General features: G+C 34.4%; 1 long non-coding RNA gene across 1 annotated transcript in view; it reads left to right on the top strand.

The window, feature by feature from the left end:
* The window catches only part of LOC309622620, a 1,071,855-nt gene that overhangs the window by 10,013 nt on the left and 1,043,339 nt on the right, over positions 1 to 18,503 (top strand). The gene's annotated exons all lie outside the window — the stretch shown is intronic.

The raw sequence follows: 18,503 nt of genomic DNA, 5'->3' as shown, positions 1-18,503 counted from the left end.
GTCTTGTAGGACTGATCCCTTAGCCTGTAGGATCTGATGTTACCTCCAGGGAGATAGTATCAGAATTGAATTAAATTGTAGGACACCCAGCTGGTGTCCTGAGAGTTGGAGAATTGCTTAGTATGGGAAAAACTACCACACATTTGATGATCAGAAGTGGAGTATTCAGAGTAGAAGAGACACACAGAAGAGACTGTTTTTCCCTTACAGTACTTCTTAAGTCCTGCATGGTGTGAATGAGACCCAAATGCTGTTGTGTATCATAAAGTGGGACTATACAAGAGAACTTAGCTGAGAGCCAGGAAGCATGCCACGTGGGCTACTGTAGCAAAGCATGAGGTTAGACTATAGCAGAAACTTTGGTATGGACTGGTTAAGCTCTGTGCCAGATGAAGGGACATGGTGAAGTCATCTCTTCACATGCTTATTTGCCCTCTGTATCTCTTCTTTGGTGAGGTATTTAGTAAGGTCTTCATCCATTTTTTAATTGGGTTGTCTGTTTTCTTATTGTTGAGTTTTAAGTATTCTTTGTATACACTGTATAACAGTCCTTTATCAGAAAGGAGGAAATTATATTCTTTTGCAAATATTCTCTCCCAGTCTGTGGCTTGTCTTTTTATTCTCTGGACATTGTCATTTTCAAAGCAGAAGTTTTTAATTTTAATGAAGTCCAGCTTGTCAATTATTTCTTTCATGGATTTCACATTTAGTGCTGTTATCTAAAAAGTCATCATCATACCCAAGGCCGCTAGGTTTTCCCTGTGTTATCTTCTAGGAGTTTTATAGTTTTGTGTTTTATATTTAAGTCCATAACCCATTTTGAGTTAATTTTTGTGAAGAGTATAAGGTCTGTGTCTAGATTCATTTTTTTGTGTGCAGCTGTCCAGTTGTTCAGCACTATTTGCTGAAATGACTATCCTTGCTCCATGGTATTGTCTTGGCTCCTTTGTCAAAGATTAACTGACTACGTCTTGGGTCTATTTCTGAGCTGTCTGGTCTATTCCTTTTTTTTGGTTCATCCATTGTTTTACCAATACCACACTCTATTTCTGTAGCTTTACACTAAGTCTTGAAGTTGGGTATCATCATTCCTCAAACTTTGTTCTCTCCTTCAATATTGTGTTGACTATTCTGGGTATTTTGTTTCCCCATACAGACTTTAGAATCAGTTGGGATATCCACAAAATAACTTGCTAGGTTTTTTATTGGAATTGCATTAAATCTATAGATCAAGTTTAGAAAAACCTGATATCTTGATAATATTCAGTTTTCTTGTCCATGAACATGGAATCTCTCTCTCCATTGTTCAGTTCTTTGATTTCATTCATGAGAGTTTTCAGTTTTTCTCATGCAAATCTTGTACATGTTTTGTTAGATTTATACCTAAGTATTTCAGTTTTGGAAGGGGTGCTATTGTAAATAGTATGGTGTTTTTAAATTTGAAAATCCACCTGTTCATTGCTGACATACTGAAAAACAATCAATTTTTGAGTATCAACCTTGTATCCTGCAACCTTGATATAATTGCTTATTAGTTCCAAGAGGGGTTTGTCTGTCAATTCTTACTGATTTTCTACATAGATAATCATGTCATCTGTGAGCAAAAGCAGGTTTATTTCTTCCTTACCAATCTGTATGCTTTTATTTTCTCTGCTTGTCTTACTGCATTAGCTAGAAATTCCAATACAGTATTCGGTAAGAATTGTGAGAAAGACATCATTGTCTTGTTCTTGATCTTAGTGGGGAAGAGAGTGTCTCACTGCTAAGTTTCATATTAGCTGTCATTCTTTGGCAGATATTTTTTTCCATTTGAGAAAGTTCCTCTCTATTCCTAGTTTACTAAGTGTTTTTAATCATGAAGAGGTGTTGGACTTTGTTGAATACTTTTTCTGCATCTATTGATATGAACATGTGATTTTTTTTTCCTATTGATGTGATGTATTACCTTCATTGATTTTTGAATATTGAAACAGCCTTGCATACCTGGATAATCCCACTTGGTTGTGGTGTATAATTCTTTTTATACATTTTTGGATTTCATTTGCTAATATTTTGTTCAGAATATTTGCATCTATGTTCAGGAGAGATACTGGTCTGCAGTTTTCTTTTGTTGTAATATCTTTGTATGGTTTTGGCATTATGGTAATACTGGCATTATAGAATGAGTTAGAAAGTATTCCCTTTGCTTCTATCCTCTCAGAGAGATCACAGAGAATTGGTATAATTTCTTCCTTCCAAATGATAATATTTGGTAGAATTCACCACGGAACCTGTTTGGACCTGGTGCTATCTGTTTTGGAAGGTTAATTATTTGATTCAATTGCTTTAACAGTTATTGGCCTATTTAGATTGTCTATTTCTTCTTGTGAGGGTTTGTGCAGCTTGTGTCTTTCAAGAAATTGGTTCATTTCATCTAGGTTATCAAATTTGTGGGCACAGTGTTCTTCAGAGTATTACTTTGTTATCCTTTTAATAAGATCTTTACTGATGTCCCCTCTTTCATTTCTGATATTAATAATTTGTGTCCTTTTTTTTCTTAGTTATCCTGACTACTGGCTTATTTATGTTGTTGATCTTTTTAAAGAACAAACTTTTGGTTTCACTTATTTTCTCTACTGATTACCTTTTTCAATTTTATTGTATTCTCCTTTAATTTTTTATTACTTCTTTTTTTTTTCTATATACCTTGGATTTAATTTGCACTTCTTTTTATAGTCTCCTAAGATGGAAACCTAGATTGTCTATTTTAGATCTTTTTTCTTTTCTAATACCATTGATCTTTTGATATCTGAACAACATGGGTTTGAACTGCATGGATCCACTTATACTTGGATTTTTTTCAGTAAATACATACTACAGTACTACACAATCTGCAGTTGGTTGAATCCACAGATGCAGAACCATGGATGTGGATCCACAAATATGAAAGGCCAACTGTAAAGCTATACACAGATCTTCAACTGCATATGACACTGCCTGCATTGTTCAGGGTCAACTGTATCTAATGTCTAATTAATGTCTGCATTGTTCAGGGTCAACTAGATCTGTAGCAATGCTACAAACTTTCCTCTAAGCACTGCTTACACTGCATCCCACAAATTTTGATAAGTTGTGTTTTCATTTTCATATAGCTCATATTTTTAAATTTATTTTTATATTTATTCATTGCCTCATGTGTTATTTAAATGTGTATGTTTTGGTATATTTCAGTTATCTTTCTGTTATTTATATATACTTTAATTCCACTGTGGTCTAAGAATAGCCATCATATGATCTATTTTCTTCTAAATTTTCTTAATGTGTGCTTATAGACCAGAATGTGGTCTATATTGGTGAATGTTGCATATGAGCTTGAAAAGATTGTGTATGCTGCTGCTGTTGGATGAAGTAGTCTGTAGATAACAATTATATTCAGTTGACTGATGATGTTGTTGAGATCAACTATGTCCTCACTGATTTGCTGCCTGCTGGATCTGTTAATTTTTGATAGAGGGGTATGAAGTCTCCAATATGACAGTAGATTCATCTATCTCTCCTTGCAGTTACATTAGTTTTTGTCTCAGGTGGTTTGACACTCTATTGTTAGGCACATACACACTAAGGATTGTTATGCCTTCTTGGAGAATTGACTCCTTTATCATTATGTGATGCCCTCCTTTACCCCTGATAACTCTCCTTGCTTAGAAGTCTGCTCTATCTGAAATTAATAAAGCTACTCCTGCTTTCTTTCCATTATTTTTATCATGGTTCTTTTTCTCCATCCATTTACTTTTAATCTATATGTGACTTTGCAGCTAAAGTGGGTTTCTTGTAGACAACATATAGTTGGGTTTTGTTTTTGATCCTGTGGTAATCTCTGTCTTAAATTGGTGTATTTAGACCATTTGACATTCAAAGTGATTATTGATATATTTGAATTTATATCTGCCATATGTTATTGATTTCTGATTTTTGCCTTTGCGTTTGTTCTTTGTTCCTATTTTTCTTTCTTTTTCTGTTTTGGCCTTTTGTGGTTTTAGTTGAGAATTTTATATGATTTCATCTTCTTTCTTAACATACTTTAAAAACTTTTTTTTTAGTAGTTGCTGTAGAGTTTGAAATATACATTTACAACTAATTCACATCCATTTTCAAATAACACTGTATCACTTCAAGGGTAGGGCAAGTTTCTCATAGCAAAATAATCTTAACTCCTCTCTTCTGTCCCTTGTATCAATGCTGCCATTCATTTAACTTAAATATAAGCTTACATAAGCATATGTACACAATATGGCATACATAACAGTTATTATTTTGAACAAACTGCTATCAGATCAGTCAAGAAAAATAATTTTAATTTTAGCTTCACTTATTGCTTCTTCAATGGTTATGTTTTATGTAGATCCTAGTTTTTGACCTATATATTTTTGTGTCTAAGAAGTTCTTTTAACATTTCTTGCAAGGCAGATCTACTGATAACAAATTTCCTTAGTGTTTGTTTGAGAAAGTCTTTTTCACCTTCACTTTTAAAGAGTAATTCTGTAGAGTACATAATTCTAGGTTAGTGTTTGTTTTTCTCTCAATACTTTAAATATTTTATTCCACTCTCTTCTTCCTTTCATGTTTTCTTAGTTTAACTATGAAGTAATTTTTATTTTTGTTTCTCAAAAATAAAAGGTGTTTTTTTTCCCTCTGTCTTCTTTCAGAATTTTATGTTTATCTTTGATTTTTTTGTTGTTTGAAAATAATATGCCCAGGTGTAGGGATTTTTTTCTGGGGGGGTGGGGTGCATTTATCCAGCTTGGTGTTCTCTGACCTCCCTGTATCTGCAGTTTGGTTTCTGATATTAATTTGGGGAAATTCTCAGTCATTACTGTTTCAAATATTTTTCTGTTCCTTTTTCTCTTTCTTCTCCTTCTAGAATTCTCATTACACATATATACTTGTCCCACAGTCCTTTGATATTCTATTCTGTTTTATTTTTTCTTTGTTCTCTTTGCTTTTGGTTTTTCGTACTTCTATTGATACATCTTCTAGCGCACATATTCTTTCCTCAGCTGTGTCTATTAATAAGCACATCAAAGGCATTCTTCATTTCTGTTACAATGATTTTTACCTCTAGCATTTCTTTTTGCTTCTTAGGATTTTCATCCCTCTGCTTACACTGTCCATCTGTTCTTGCATGCTGTCTACTTTATCCATTAGCCCTTAGCATATTAATTACAGTTGTTTTAAATTCCCACTCTGCTAATTCCAACATTTCTGCCAAGTCTGGTTCTGATGCTTGCTCTGTCTCTTCAAATTATTTTTCACCTTTTAGTATGCCTTGTAATTTATTTTTGATAGTCACACATGATGTACCATGTAAAAGGAAGCTCTGTAAGTAGGCCTTCGCCAATGTGGCGGCAAGGTGTGGTGGGGAGGGAAAGTGTTTTATATTCTTATGATTAGGTCACAGTCTCTTAGTGAGCCAGTGCTTCTGCATTATGGAATTCATAAAAGATTCTCAGAATTTTTCTCCCCTCTTAGAGGGGACCGGATGGCTAAAGTTCACTGGAGTTGGGCATTTCTCTTCCCTAAGGTTGGTTAGATTCTAAAAATTGTCCAGCAGGTTAGGCTCTGATTCATTGTTTTCTCCTGAGGGCAGCCTTTATTAGGACAAACAAAGCATTCTGGCATTTCAAAATGGTCTCTATTCCTATCCTGCCAGAAACAAGAGGACATTTTTCTCTGATTTTTACTGTGGGAACCTGGTTGCCCTCTTGGACAATGAGAAGAGAAAATCTATATCTATATCCATCCACATGGGTCATTTGCATTATTATCATAACTTATTTAAAGTTCACAGAACTAGAATAAAAAATTTAAAAATTTGTATGGAAACACAAAAGACCCTGAATAGCCAAAGCAATCCTGAGAAAGAAAAATGGAGCTGAAGGAATCAGGCTTCCTGACTTTAGACTTTACTACAAAGCTACAGCAATCAAAACATTATGGTACTGGCACAAAAACAGAAATATAGATAATGGAACAGGATAGAAAGCCCAGAGATAAACCCACGCACATATGGTCACCTTATCTTTGATAAAGGAGACAAGACTGTACAATGGAAAAATGACAGCCTCTTCAATAGTGGTGCTGGGAAAACTGGACAACTCCAAGTAAAAGAATGCAATTAGAACACTCCCTAACACTATATACAAAAATAAACTCAAAATGGATTAAAGACCTAAATGTAAGGCCAGACACTACCAAACTCTTAGAGGAAAACATAGGCAGAACACTCTATGACATAAATCACAGCAAGATCCTTTTTGACCCAGCTCCTAGAGAAATGGAAATAAAAACATAAATAAACAAATCAGACCTAATGAAACTTCAAAGCTTTTGCACAGCAAAGGAAACAATAAACAAGACGAAAAGACAACCCTCAGAATGGGAGAAAATATTTTCAAATGAAGCAACTGACAAAGGATTAATCTCCAAAATATACATGCAGCTCAATATCAAAAAAACAAACAACCCATTCCAAAAATGGGCAGAAGACCTAAACAGACATTTCTACAAAGAAGATATACAGATTGCCAACAAACACAGGAAAGGATGCTCAACATCACTAATCATTAGAGAAATGCAAATCAAAACTACAATGAGGTATCACCTCACAGCAGTCAGAATGGCCATCATCAAGAAATCTACAAACAATAAATGCTGGAGAGGGTGTGGAGAAAAGGGAACCCTCTTGCACTGTTGGTGGGAATGTAAATTGATACAGCCACTATGGAGAACAGTATGAAGGTTCCTTAAAAAACTAAAAATAGAACTACCATATGACCCAGCAATCCCACTACTGGGCATATATCCTGAGAAAACCATAATTCAAAAAGGGTCATGTACCAAAATGTTCATTGCTGCTCTGCTCTATTTACAATAGCCAGGACATGGAAGCAACCTAAGTGTCCATCAACAGATGAATGGATAAAGATGTGGCACATATATACAATGGAATATTACTCAGCCATGAAAAAAGAATGAAATGCCATTTGCAGCAACATGGATGGACCTAGAGATTACCATACTAAGTCAGACAGAGAAACAAATATGATATCACTTATATGTGGAATCTAATAACAATGATACAAATGGACTTATTTACAAAACAGAAACAGACTCACAGACTTTGAAAACAAACTTACGGTTACCAAAGGGGAAATGTGGGGTAAGGGATAAATTAGGAGCTTGTCATTAACATACGCACACTACTATATATAAAATAGATAACCAACAGGGACCTACTGAATAGCACAGGGAACTCTACTAAATATTCTGTAATAACCTATATAGGAAAAGAATCTGAAAAAGAATGGATATATGTATAAATGAATCACTTAGTTGTACACCTGAAACTAACACAATATTGTAAATCAACTAAATTCCAATACAAAATAAAAATTAAATTTAAAAAAGAATCAATTACAAATATTGAGCATGAGAAAGAAATATTGTCCTGAATCTGGTCAAAGAACTCTTTTGTGTCATGAAATTAAAATTTAATACCAAAAAGAAAAAATTTCCCTCTGTTTCTGTACGTTCCCATTCCTATCCATATTGCTGTGAAATTTTTCCTCAGTCAATGATTTCAACATGTCACTCCAATATTTATAAATCTTTCTAAGATATAGCAAAATCTTTGCATAGCAATGAAGCCTAGTAGATAGAAGTCACATTCAGTATATCAAGCATTATACTACTGTTTACTGGTGAAACTGGTCCTATTTTTGAATTAAAAATTTGGGTAGAGTGAAGGAAGTAGAAAAAGAATCTAATGGCTTAAATGTGGCAATATATAATTTATATACTTATATTTTTTACACACATAGATAACTATATAAATAGAAACTTTCTTTATATAAAACTCTCTATATAAATCTATCAATTATCTATGTCCTTGAAAAATTATACACAAAACTGTCTAAACAGGACTTTAGAAAGATCAAGAATTGTAATAGGCATCTGACATGTAAGAGAATGTACTTTGAAGGAAAGGGTATCTTTGGACAGTAGGAAATGACAGTGTGGTATTGGGGTGAGGTTTACAGGGAGGGTAAAGTAAATGAAGAAAAAATGAAGAAAATATTGAAGTCAGAATTAGGGCTTCCTTTAGTTAAGGGTTAGGTTTAATTTGAAATTTAGTAAAGTGATGATAAATATATAACATTTGAAATGTTCTATCTATATTTTTTTTAAAATATGAAATCTAAGAATCTCCCATAATTTCTTAAAATCAAGTAATCAATAAATGTTATTGCAGTGTCTTGGTAAACAGAAGTCAACTTTTTTGTGTTCACTGTAGAATGAATTTTAGCTCTTTCTCTTTTCTCTGGGCATCTTTCTCTCTGTGTATATGTATGTGTATACATGCCTTGAGCACAACAACAGAAAATGAGATAATATACCACTTTTCTTGGCCATAAATGTGTCGCTTCTTAACTTAATGTGGTACTCTCTTTCATACTGGCATTTTTAGCATTAGGCAATGTTTAATAACCAGAATAATATGTTATATGTATTAGTTATCCTCTTAGACCAAACTGTCACTATTTTGCATATTTACTTGCATCAAATCTTACAAGAAATGGAAATGTTCTTTTCATGAACTGAGATGCATATTTCCAAATGGAAGGGGAGAAATCTATACATAAATCTAGTTAGGAAATGATTATGTGAGTTGAAATTACATGTGAAATTTTCTGGATTTGTAGTTGAAACAGAGGGAAACTATTGAGGTTATTTGGGTATTAAAAACTGATTCTATTCCAAAGTCATTCTTGAAAGGGAATCTCTTATAAGGAGAAAGCCTCAGCCAGGCACCAATCACCTTTTGCAACCCTCATGCCCCCTCCTACACCTCCTGATTTTTTGTGCATATGCATGTTTTTGTTAAATCACTGACAAGGAAACTACCAGCCTTATGTTTTCACTAATGTTAGGAACAGCACACAGAATTTGTAATGTTAAGCATAACAGCTGATAATACTACAGAGGAGTAGAAAAGGAGAAAAAAATGATGCCATTAACCATGCAAATGTCTGCCACATCTGTACTAAATTGTCATTTGCATGAATACAGCTAAGGCAAGCAGGATTACTGTCATTAGAGCAATGCTGTTTGCACTGCTATATTGTACTTAAGGTTGTGTGGGTGTTTCCATTTATAATGCTCCCCTTCTTTTCAGGGGTTTATAATTTTGTTGTAATAATCTGCTTTTGGATGAAACATTACTACGAGTTCACAGGGGGGAGCAATTTTTAATTATAAAATTGGATTCAAATTGTTCAGCCATATTTTAGCTGGAGAAAAGCATTTAAGCACACTAACAAAAAAATTATGTTTTCTTTTGAAATACAAGTCTTTTGAATTGAATTTGTGAGAATTTTTTTTTTTAAGTTTAAGGTAGAAAACTACTTTTACTGTAGCATTTTGTTTGTTGATTTTGTGTGTAGTGTCCTACCAGGAGACCAATACTATATACATAATTTGTCCATTTCAGTTCTCAAACTTCCAAAAGAAGTTATTTCAAGTAAATGTTTTATTAATTTTTTTTTAACATACAGTTTTATCGTATCCGCTCCTGATAAACTACACACTGCATATTAATATAGGGTCTCTTCATCCTCTATCAAGGCACAAGGTAGCGTACACATATTAAAGAACAATTTTACGATCAGTGTTGCCTACTTATGGTTGAATAACAGATTACTTCAGCAACTTCACGGTGGCTAGTAGCTTAAGTTATAGAGTAGAATTTTTAAAAAATAAAAGATGTTTGACTTACAAGTATGAATTTGAGTAACTAGTGTATTGACTTTATATAGGCATTGGTTGGCTAGAGATGTTGGCTGTGCATGGGTTGTAATCATTTTCAGCAACTTTAACTACTGAAAAGGAAAGATATTTATATATACCTATGCTCTTTGTTACATAGTAATGGCTAAAAACAGTACCTAAGCTAATGCACACAATACAGTTAATAGAGTTATTGGTGATTGAATTAATTCAGATTGTTTCTACAATACTCTTGGGAAAAGATAGTTATTTGTTAGTTTACGTAAGTCCCCACGGCTTTGAGAATTGTTCATTTTGTAGTTATACAATGACAATGTTTATGTGCTGAAAATACACACACATTTGTAGAAGTATCATAATTCAGGATCCTTTTGGAAAGCAAATGACATAATTAAATAGGAAAAATATGAAGAGAGTTTTCTAAAGGTACTATTTATAGCATGATTGGGATAGACAAGGGCCACAAGAAATAGTGCATCCTCTTGGGATTAGTAACAGAAGAGATTTAGTGCCAGATCTAAGTCTGAAGGGCAAGAGGAGAGGGGACAGTTATTGGAACCAGGAGAGAGAGATTGGGAGAGGCCCTCCTGATGGGAGCTGTGACATTCGGTCAAAAGAAACAACCATCCCAAGGTAATCTATCAGAAAATGATCAGGGGGATTAAACACTTGGGCCTCAATTTACTCACTGGCCCTAATCTTCTTGTAATGTACGTCCATGGCCTTTGGAGGGGACAAACAGAAGGTCATCCTTGGCCATTGGAAGAACAATCCAGAACAATAAGTAATGATAAAAGTAATGAATTTAAATGGATGCAAAATCTTAACAAGTAAGGTTATTTTTGTTAATATACATGTCATGCAATATATTACTTTACTCAAAGTTTGACTAATTCATCAGTTCACAAGTAATTTCTGTAGTGTCTATTACATAGAAAATAGGCAGTTTTGTAAGATAAAGTTGAACACGACATGGTTTGTGCTATAGAAAAGAGCAAAATATGATGGGGAGACAGCACCTTACACAGATATCTATAATTCTGGCATAAGTGCTACTTCAGTGGTACAAAGTGAATGTTATCAAGAGATGGGCAGTAGGTGATCCATTCATAAGAGTTGTGGAGAAAGACATATAGAACACATGCCGACTGATGTAGGCTTTATATGGTGGATATATTTCCATCGGCAAGGTATGGATCTTCCTGCCTGAGGAGAATTATCTTCATGGTACAAGAGCCAGAAAGGAATGTTTGAAAAAATGTTTCACGTGGGGGCAGTGTTAGTTAAAAAAAAAAAAAAAGTAAAGGCTGATATCTTCTAGGAGGGGAACTTAAATGCCAGTCTATGAAATTTGTATTTTGTTGAATATGATAGGAAAGTCTCTGAGTTTCAGAATAAGGAAGTAACGCAGTCATAGCAGCGCATGAGACAGATCAGCCTGGCTTCCCCAATTAGTTTGGACTATTTTGGAGATGTTGGGGTGTTGGACAATCGACTTACAACATCAGTACACCAATATTCACTTAAGAGGACAAGGATTGAATTAGAATGGAGGCAAGGAAATAGAAAAAAGGCACCAACATGAAGAGACTTAACGATGCATTTCAATACTATATTTAAATTTGAAAGAACCGTCTCAGATGAACTTAAAAAAGAAATACTGAGATTATTAAATGTATCACCGTCCAGCATCATGTCCTCCTGAATGTTTCTTCCCACTACGCTTTACAAAGCCAAGGGAGGCCGATTGCTTTTTCCTTTGCCTCCCTGCCGGTCCAACAATTATCATTATCTCTAATCCCAGCCTTGCTCATCCTGCTGAGCGTCCAATAGCTATTAAAGATAGCTTTTTGCACTGTTAACTGAAGCCCTCAGTCCAGTGGTGGCGTGTGGATATTTTGGCATATTTTAAACCATGCTTTTTTGAATGGCTTATTGTAATTTATCTAAGATATTTTCATCTAAAAAACGTATTCACCTTACCTGACTTGAAACACAGGGCTAGAAAGTTGTATGCTGTTCTTATTTCAGGATTCTTATTGATTAAGGGAATTTGTTTATTATGTTTATTTGTAAATTGGTTGTGTGAGATCAAAATTTACTCGTTATAGTCATGACAACAAAGGCATCAATAGTACTGATAATATTCCAAATTTATCAGTCAAGACCTAAAGGGGTGGGATAGGGAGGGTGGGAGGGGGGCTCAAGAGGGAGGAGATATGGGCACATATGCATACATATGGCTGATTCAGTTTGATATACAGCAGAAACTAATACAACATTGTAAAGCAATTATACTCTAATAAAAATGTTAAAAAAAAAAAGATGTGAAGAGACAGGGAAGTGTATGTCATTCTAACTAACTTTTTTTTAAAGATATAAATAGTAGGTGTGATTAAAAAACACTTAGCATCATCACCCACAGGTCTACCTTAGCTCTCCCTCTGTCCCATTTACTTTTGAAAATAAAAATGAACTGAATATAAATACACTAAAATAAAAATAAAATAAATGATGGCAACACAAAACAAAAATAAACTAAAATTTATCAGCCAAGTAAAAAACCAAGACTTTACTAGAAATAACAGAATAACACATGACCCCTTCTCAAAAGTTCATATAAACATGAAATTCTTAGTGCAACTATTAAGGCTGAAATCCTTTTCTCTGTCAGTCTTTATCCTATCAGATAAGGATGTTAAGTTACAAGTTTTTGAGTGAGGCCTGACTTTGAAAGAGCTAGAAAATGTCCCTATGAGCAAGTCTCTCTGTGCCTCCCTGGCTTTGCATTGCCAACTCTGTTAAATTTAAGAGTTGGGCTTGTGGATCCTTACACTGTCTTCCAGATGACTGGCATGATTCCTTAACTCACCTTCAAATGTGCATATGTTGATAGTGCGAGGGACCTACCAAATAAAGTGTTCAAAATGTAAATGTGTTAGATTTTATGAGGTGAATTTGAGAAATTATTATGTTTCATAATGACAATATGTGAAGACAAAGGTTTTGTCTTCATGGAACCAAGAAGTGAAGCAAATGATTATACACACACACACACACACACACACACATACATACATTTCAGTCACTAAGCATATTTTCAAACATCTGGATCTTTTACATTATGGAGACCAAAACATCCAGATGTTTTCCCTGAATTTTAGTGCAAGGCATATTTTCAATACATCCATTGAAAATCAATATTACTAATCCCAAAGAACAGTACATGTATGGGTTTTGTGTGTGTGTGTGTGTGTGTGTGTGTGTGTGTGTATGTGTGTGTGTGTGTGTGTGTGTGTGTGTGTGTGTGTGTGTGTGTGAGAGAGAGAGAGAGAGAGGAGAGAGAAAGGAAGAAAAGGAGGGAAAATTCCCAGGCTCCTACTCCACAGCGTATAACACAATATATCCTACAACCACTTGCTGAAAAAAATGAGTGAAATTCTCCACTTCTCAAGCTTAATGTCATCTTGACTTTGGTCTCAGACTTAAAGGAAGGATTTATCATGACTTCATCTCTACATGGACAAAGAATATTCATTTTAAACATATTACTGTCTATAATTGAATGTGTGTGTGTGTATGTGTGTGTTTTCACAATGTCTCGTGACTTACCCTGTATTTTATTTTACCTAAATTCTTGCTTTCAAATATATGTAGACCTGCACCATCCTTTTCTTGCTCACTGTGTTTGTGTTGGAAACAGGTGGGGAGAACCCTTTCAAGTGAGCTGCAGGACTGCAGGACTACTTGGGTCACTACAGGAGTCTGCTTTCCTGACTTAGTTCAAGTTACTGTAAAAAGAGCAGCGCTTAAAAATGCATGACTTCATGTGGTCAAATGTGTCAAAAATGGTTTAAAATAATACAATCCTAAGAACCATAGGGGGTGGGAGTGAACAGCATAAAGAATTACTGGTATTTTCCTCTCTATAACCCATATTTATAGCCAGTGCCATAAAGGCACACCAGGAACACATGTGAGATGCAGTCATTTTCTCCAAACAAGTTTTGCCAAAATTACTGCATTTACTATGGTTATACTTATTAATTATCTTGATATGTATTGCTGGAGTGTCTATCTCTAAATGCTCATGTGCTTTGACTTCGAAGCAATTCTTGCTCTAATCATGAGATGAGGAAGGACGCTGTGGAGTGTGACTTCTGAATGCTATGGTGTAACATTCTGGGAGTAGTCACCAGAGAAATCACACTCTTAGGGGAATCATTTACAAGTTTTAAAACAATCCTACCCTTTTACCTTAAGTGAAAAGAAGCCTGGAACAATACTGAATAACTAACAGCACTTCCTAATCATGCTGATTCTTTTTCAAAGTTGTATCAGTGTACATTTGACTGGGATGCTCTGACTTACATATAATTTTAAGTCAAATTGTTATGAAGTAGGAAATATTTTTAGCTTTATAATATATAGTTCAATTATTGTGTATATTATGCACCTAATCATGAGAGAAATAGCTTTAATTTACATTCTAAGGAGTTCACTAGTTGGAACATGATTTTTTCTCTTTAAACATGTTCATTTAATTTTGTAGTTTGAACGTTGCATTCCATATCCTACACTCTATTCACTGATGGTACCAAATTCAGCAAAAATATGTGCATTAATTTATGTAGGTGGAGCTATCTTTACTCACGCAAATTAAGCAGAATGGTGTATGGTAACGTAACCTGCACCCTCAAAGGCTCCTCGGTGTGTCTGTGTGGGTTCTGTTCACAAACCAGTGCACTGCAATCTTGCAGGTACAAATTTGGAAGCTTTTTCAAAAACTATGGTGCATCATTTTATTCTTGAAAAATGATTAGTATGTTAGCTTAAAAATTTCATACTGCAAATTATATTTTATTCTGGAAATTCATGAAGGCCTAAATTTAAATAGATTGTCATCAGTTTCTTAGCCTAAAAGCACAGAAGAAACTAAATATATCTGAAGGTATTTTTCTTTGGAAATTCAGGCCTGTAATATGTGTTGAGGATAAGTAAACAGTTGGCAAGGAACTCCCTCTTGTGGTCAAACATTCTTAATTAGAAAAAGAGATTTGTGCTCAGCCGATGGTCTGGATTATTAAAACGTGGGTCACTTGTAACCATTAAGATTAACAATACTGATACAAGTGGTTTTACTGAAGCAATCCATTGCAAATTAGAGCTGAATTCTGAAACATATGCTCTTAATTTTTCCTAAAACAGAGCTTTGCACTGCTGTTCAGGATAAATCCATTTTGAATTTCAATTTCCAAGGTTTCTTGTTACTTTTAAAATATGTAACATTCTTTTAAAACTATATGCACACACACACTTAAATATATACATATAATATACATATATATCATTGTCAGTCACAGAGTGGAAGACGTTTATGAATTCAGTATTGTAAGAAGCTCACATCCTCTTTGTTTTGATCTCAGCACTTTGTTTTCTCATAGTTTCTAAAACTGTAGGACCACTACATGTTTCTTTAAGCAGCAGGAGAAACAGTTCCCATATGCTGTTAACCAGTGCTCTCCCAGAGTACCAGTGGCAACAGTCTATTGTCAGAGGTAATAAATGCCTGACATCCAATCAGAAATGTTCTAAACACTTACTATGAATGAAGCAAATTACCAGACACATAATGAAGCTGACAAATTCTTATTTTTTTCCTGATTGTTTCACCTAAGCAGTGTCTCCAACCACTTCACAAGATAGGTAATAGTCAGACACTATCTGTCTTAGTACTGAGTATGCAATTCACTTCCACGATATCAAATTAAAACCTGATGCCAAGAAGCCTGGGATTTAACTTACCTTCTGACAGCACATCAAAGGTTGGGAAGAAGGCCCTGTACTCAGATCAGGTCACTGCTGCAAGTTCAAATACTAACGATACTATCTGAACCAACTTCTTTTGGGAATGACTTCAATATCAGCAAAAGAAGGCTCCCAAGTTCAATCGAGTCATTATTTAAGGGTGAAAGAGAGTGAGAGAGAGAGATGTTCATCATATAAGTTCTGCAGTTTGTGCAAGAATGTCTACATGTGGAGAGAGCTATTTCTGTACACGTGCTGGTTCCAACATCTCTTTGCCTGCCTAAAGTTAAACACTCAATTAATCATCAGCCAAATTATGCACTTATGCTTTCTTTATACAAGCTAGGGAAGAATATGCGTGAGAGGACAAAATTGTTTGTCTTTAAATTTTTATTCATATTTCCCAGCTGTTCTTTTTGTTAAGTTCTGTTGACTACGGTGTATTTATGTTAAAATTGTTTCCCTTATTTTTTTTATTGATATAAAACTCGGTATGTTCACTATAGAAAAATCAAAAGTGTACACATTTTTTATAATATTAGAAACATAAACATTTGTGTTTCCCAAAACATGGGTAACTGTGTAGTAGTTTTAACAATGTTATTTAACAGACATTAACTAATTTCTATGTTCATAGATGGGTTTGCTTTTTTTTTAATATTCTCATTTTTAACATCAGCATACCCTCTACTCTCTATTGTATGAATAAACTATAATGTATATACTCGAACTACCATTTAAATATCTTTGCAACTTTTTCAATATTAAGAAAAAATTATAAATATTCACATAGTTATATCTTTACGCACATGCCTACTGCAAATATTTCATACATTGTATGAAAGTGGATGGCTGGTCTACATTGTATCTTTTGTGCCTATGGGAGACATTGTTACCATGTTTCACTGACTTTAAGATACCATCAATATTAGATACATCACTATTTCATGTTTGATTAAAAGAGAAAAAATAATACTGCCAATAAGACTGAGACATGTCATTGATTGTTAGACACATCTCAATTTCAGAGAAGGAAAAGTATTAATCTCAGCATACATGAGACACTGTGATGACTCAGGACACCTTTTTCTACTAAATCTGAATACAGCCTCAGATTATTTTGCAATACAACAGTTCCTACAGGCATACCAATGGGGAGGGGTAATTTAGTATGGGAATGATTGGATGTTGAGAATTGTCTGTGATGATGCAGGGAAATTTGAAATCCTCTACTTAGTAAAGAGGTATAAGTCATGCTGTATGATAAATGCAGTATACTGTGCACCACTCTAATCCTGTCTTTTGAAAAAGTTAATTGACTGAAGGAATTTCTCATAAATACATCTCTCTCTCTCTCTCTCTCTTTCTTTGGCTTTCAACAATAAGCTAGAAAGTATATGGGAAGAAGGGAAGAAAAAATAGATAAAGGGAGAAAGAAAAATAGCACTAATCAAGTTTCCAAGTATTAGAAGCCATATATATGTATTTCATGCCGATTTTTTACTTGATACTCCCAGGAACCTGAAAAACTTTTACTTGCACATTTTTATAGGTAAGGAATCTGAGTCTTGGGTTGGTGAATAACTTATTCAAATTCACACAGCCATCAGGGGTGCAATTGTTGGGATTAATATCCAAATATACATGATTCCAACTGTTTTGTCTTCTCTACGACCTTAGAACAACACCCTGAAATTTACCTTGTAGGAAATTTGGGTCCACAAATTATTCAGCAAAGGAAAGGGTACCTGTACACAATCAGAACTAGAATCTCCTGATATGGGCCAGATATCACATTTATATTTAATTTTATCTGATATATTCTGATTATTTGTCTATGCTCTGGACACTTCCACAGAGAAAAACCTGCTACTGACACCTGATCATCACTCGAGCTCATAGGAATATTCCCACTCATTCTTCTTCACCTTTGGCTGTATATTTCTGTGAATTATGGTTCATCTCAAGGTACTGGAGCTGCAATTTCTCAGGATCCTGTGCTCTCTTTGGTTTGACTTATCTCTCTCTCTCTCTCTCTCTCTCTCACACACACACACACACGCACACACAAAAAGGAGGTGGAAATGTTCCTGTGTTCCTGGCCTAGCTTATATTATCCTTCATAGTAGAGCTATATCTTTCTTTTAAAATGGAATATAGTTTAGCTCCATGAATAAATTTTTCTATTTTAAAATTACTGAAACCCTTCTAATAATGTCATTGTATGTCAAGGTGAAGAAGATTTAGGCCAAGGAGAAGTAGAATTAGGTCAGCTAATCAAAATAGTTCTGGAGGAAACTGTCTGTAATTTTAGCAAAACCAACTTACCTGTTCATTTTAAGGAGACATTTTGTTCTTTGTGGAACATGCTACTTCATTTTAAGGCTTTTTTTCTGTGAAGAAGTTATTCCCTCTGGCGTTTGAAACTACTGCATAAGCCTACTGTGATTTTTTCTTTTGGTGGAAACCATGACTCCCTTGGGTGTATTACTCTGGTTTAAAGTGGCCCCTCAATTGTAAATGATCACATTGCTACATGGACCATTTATACAGAGGTATTTCTTTTTGGAGCAAGAGTTAAATCAAGTGTTTTTGTGCCACACCAGGGACCCAACATGCTCCAATAGATAAGCCACTGGTCTAAGGAGGTAAAAACCTTCATATTTTCAGTTCGCTCATATTCTTTGTTATCTATGTAGAGCCATGTAGTTAAATCTTGTTAATTTGAATTCAGAGACATTAAAAACACCAAAAGAAAGGATTCAAAAATTTAGATATTTCATGTTAACTGAAACTGAGCAAGTACTTAACTTCTTTTTTGATTAAAAAATCAGTGGAAATATTTTATGCTTTTTAAAGTAGGGAGGGTA

This window comes from Balaenoptera borealis (assembly GCF_965194805.1).
Source record: "Balaenoptera borealis genome assembly, chromosome: 2".
Lineage (NCBI taxonomy): Eukaryota > Metazoa > Chordata > Mammalia > Artiodactyla > Balaenopteridae > Balaenoptera > Balaenoptera borealis.
Note: the sequence above shows the minus strand (reverse complement) of the source record. Positions and strands in the feature narration are given on the sequence as shown.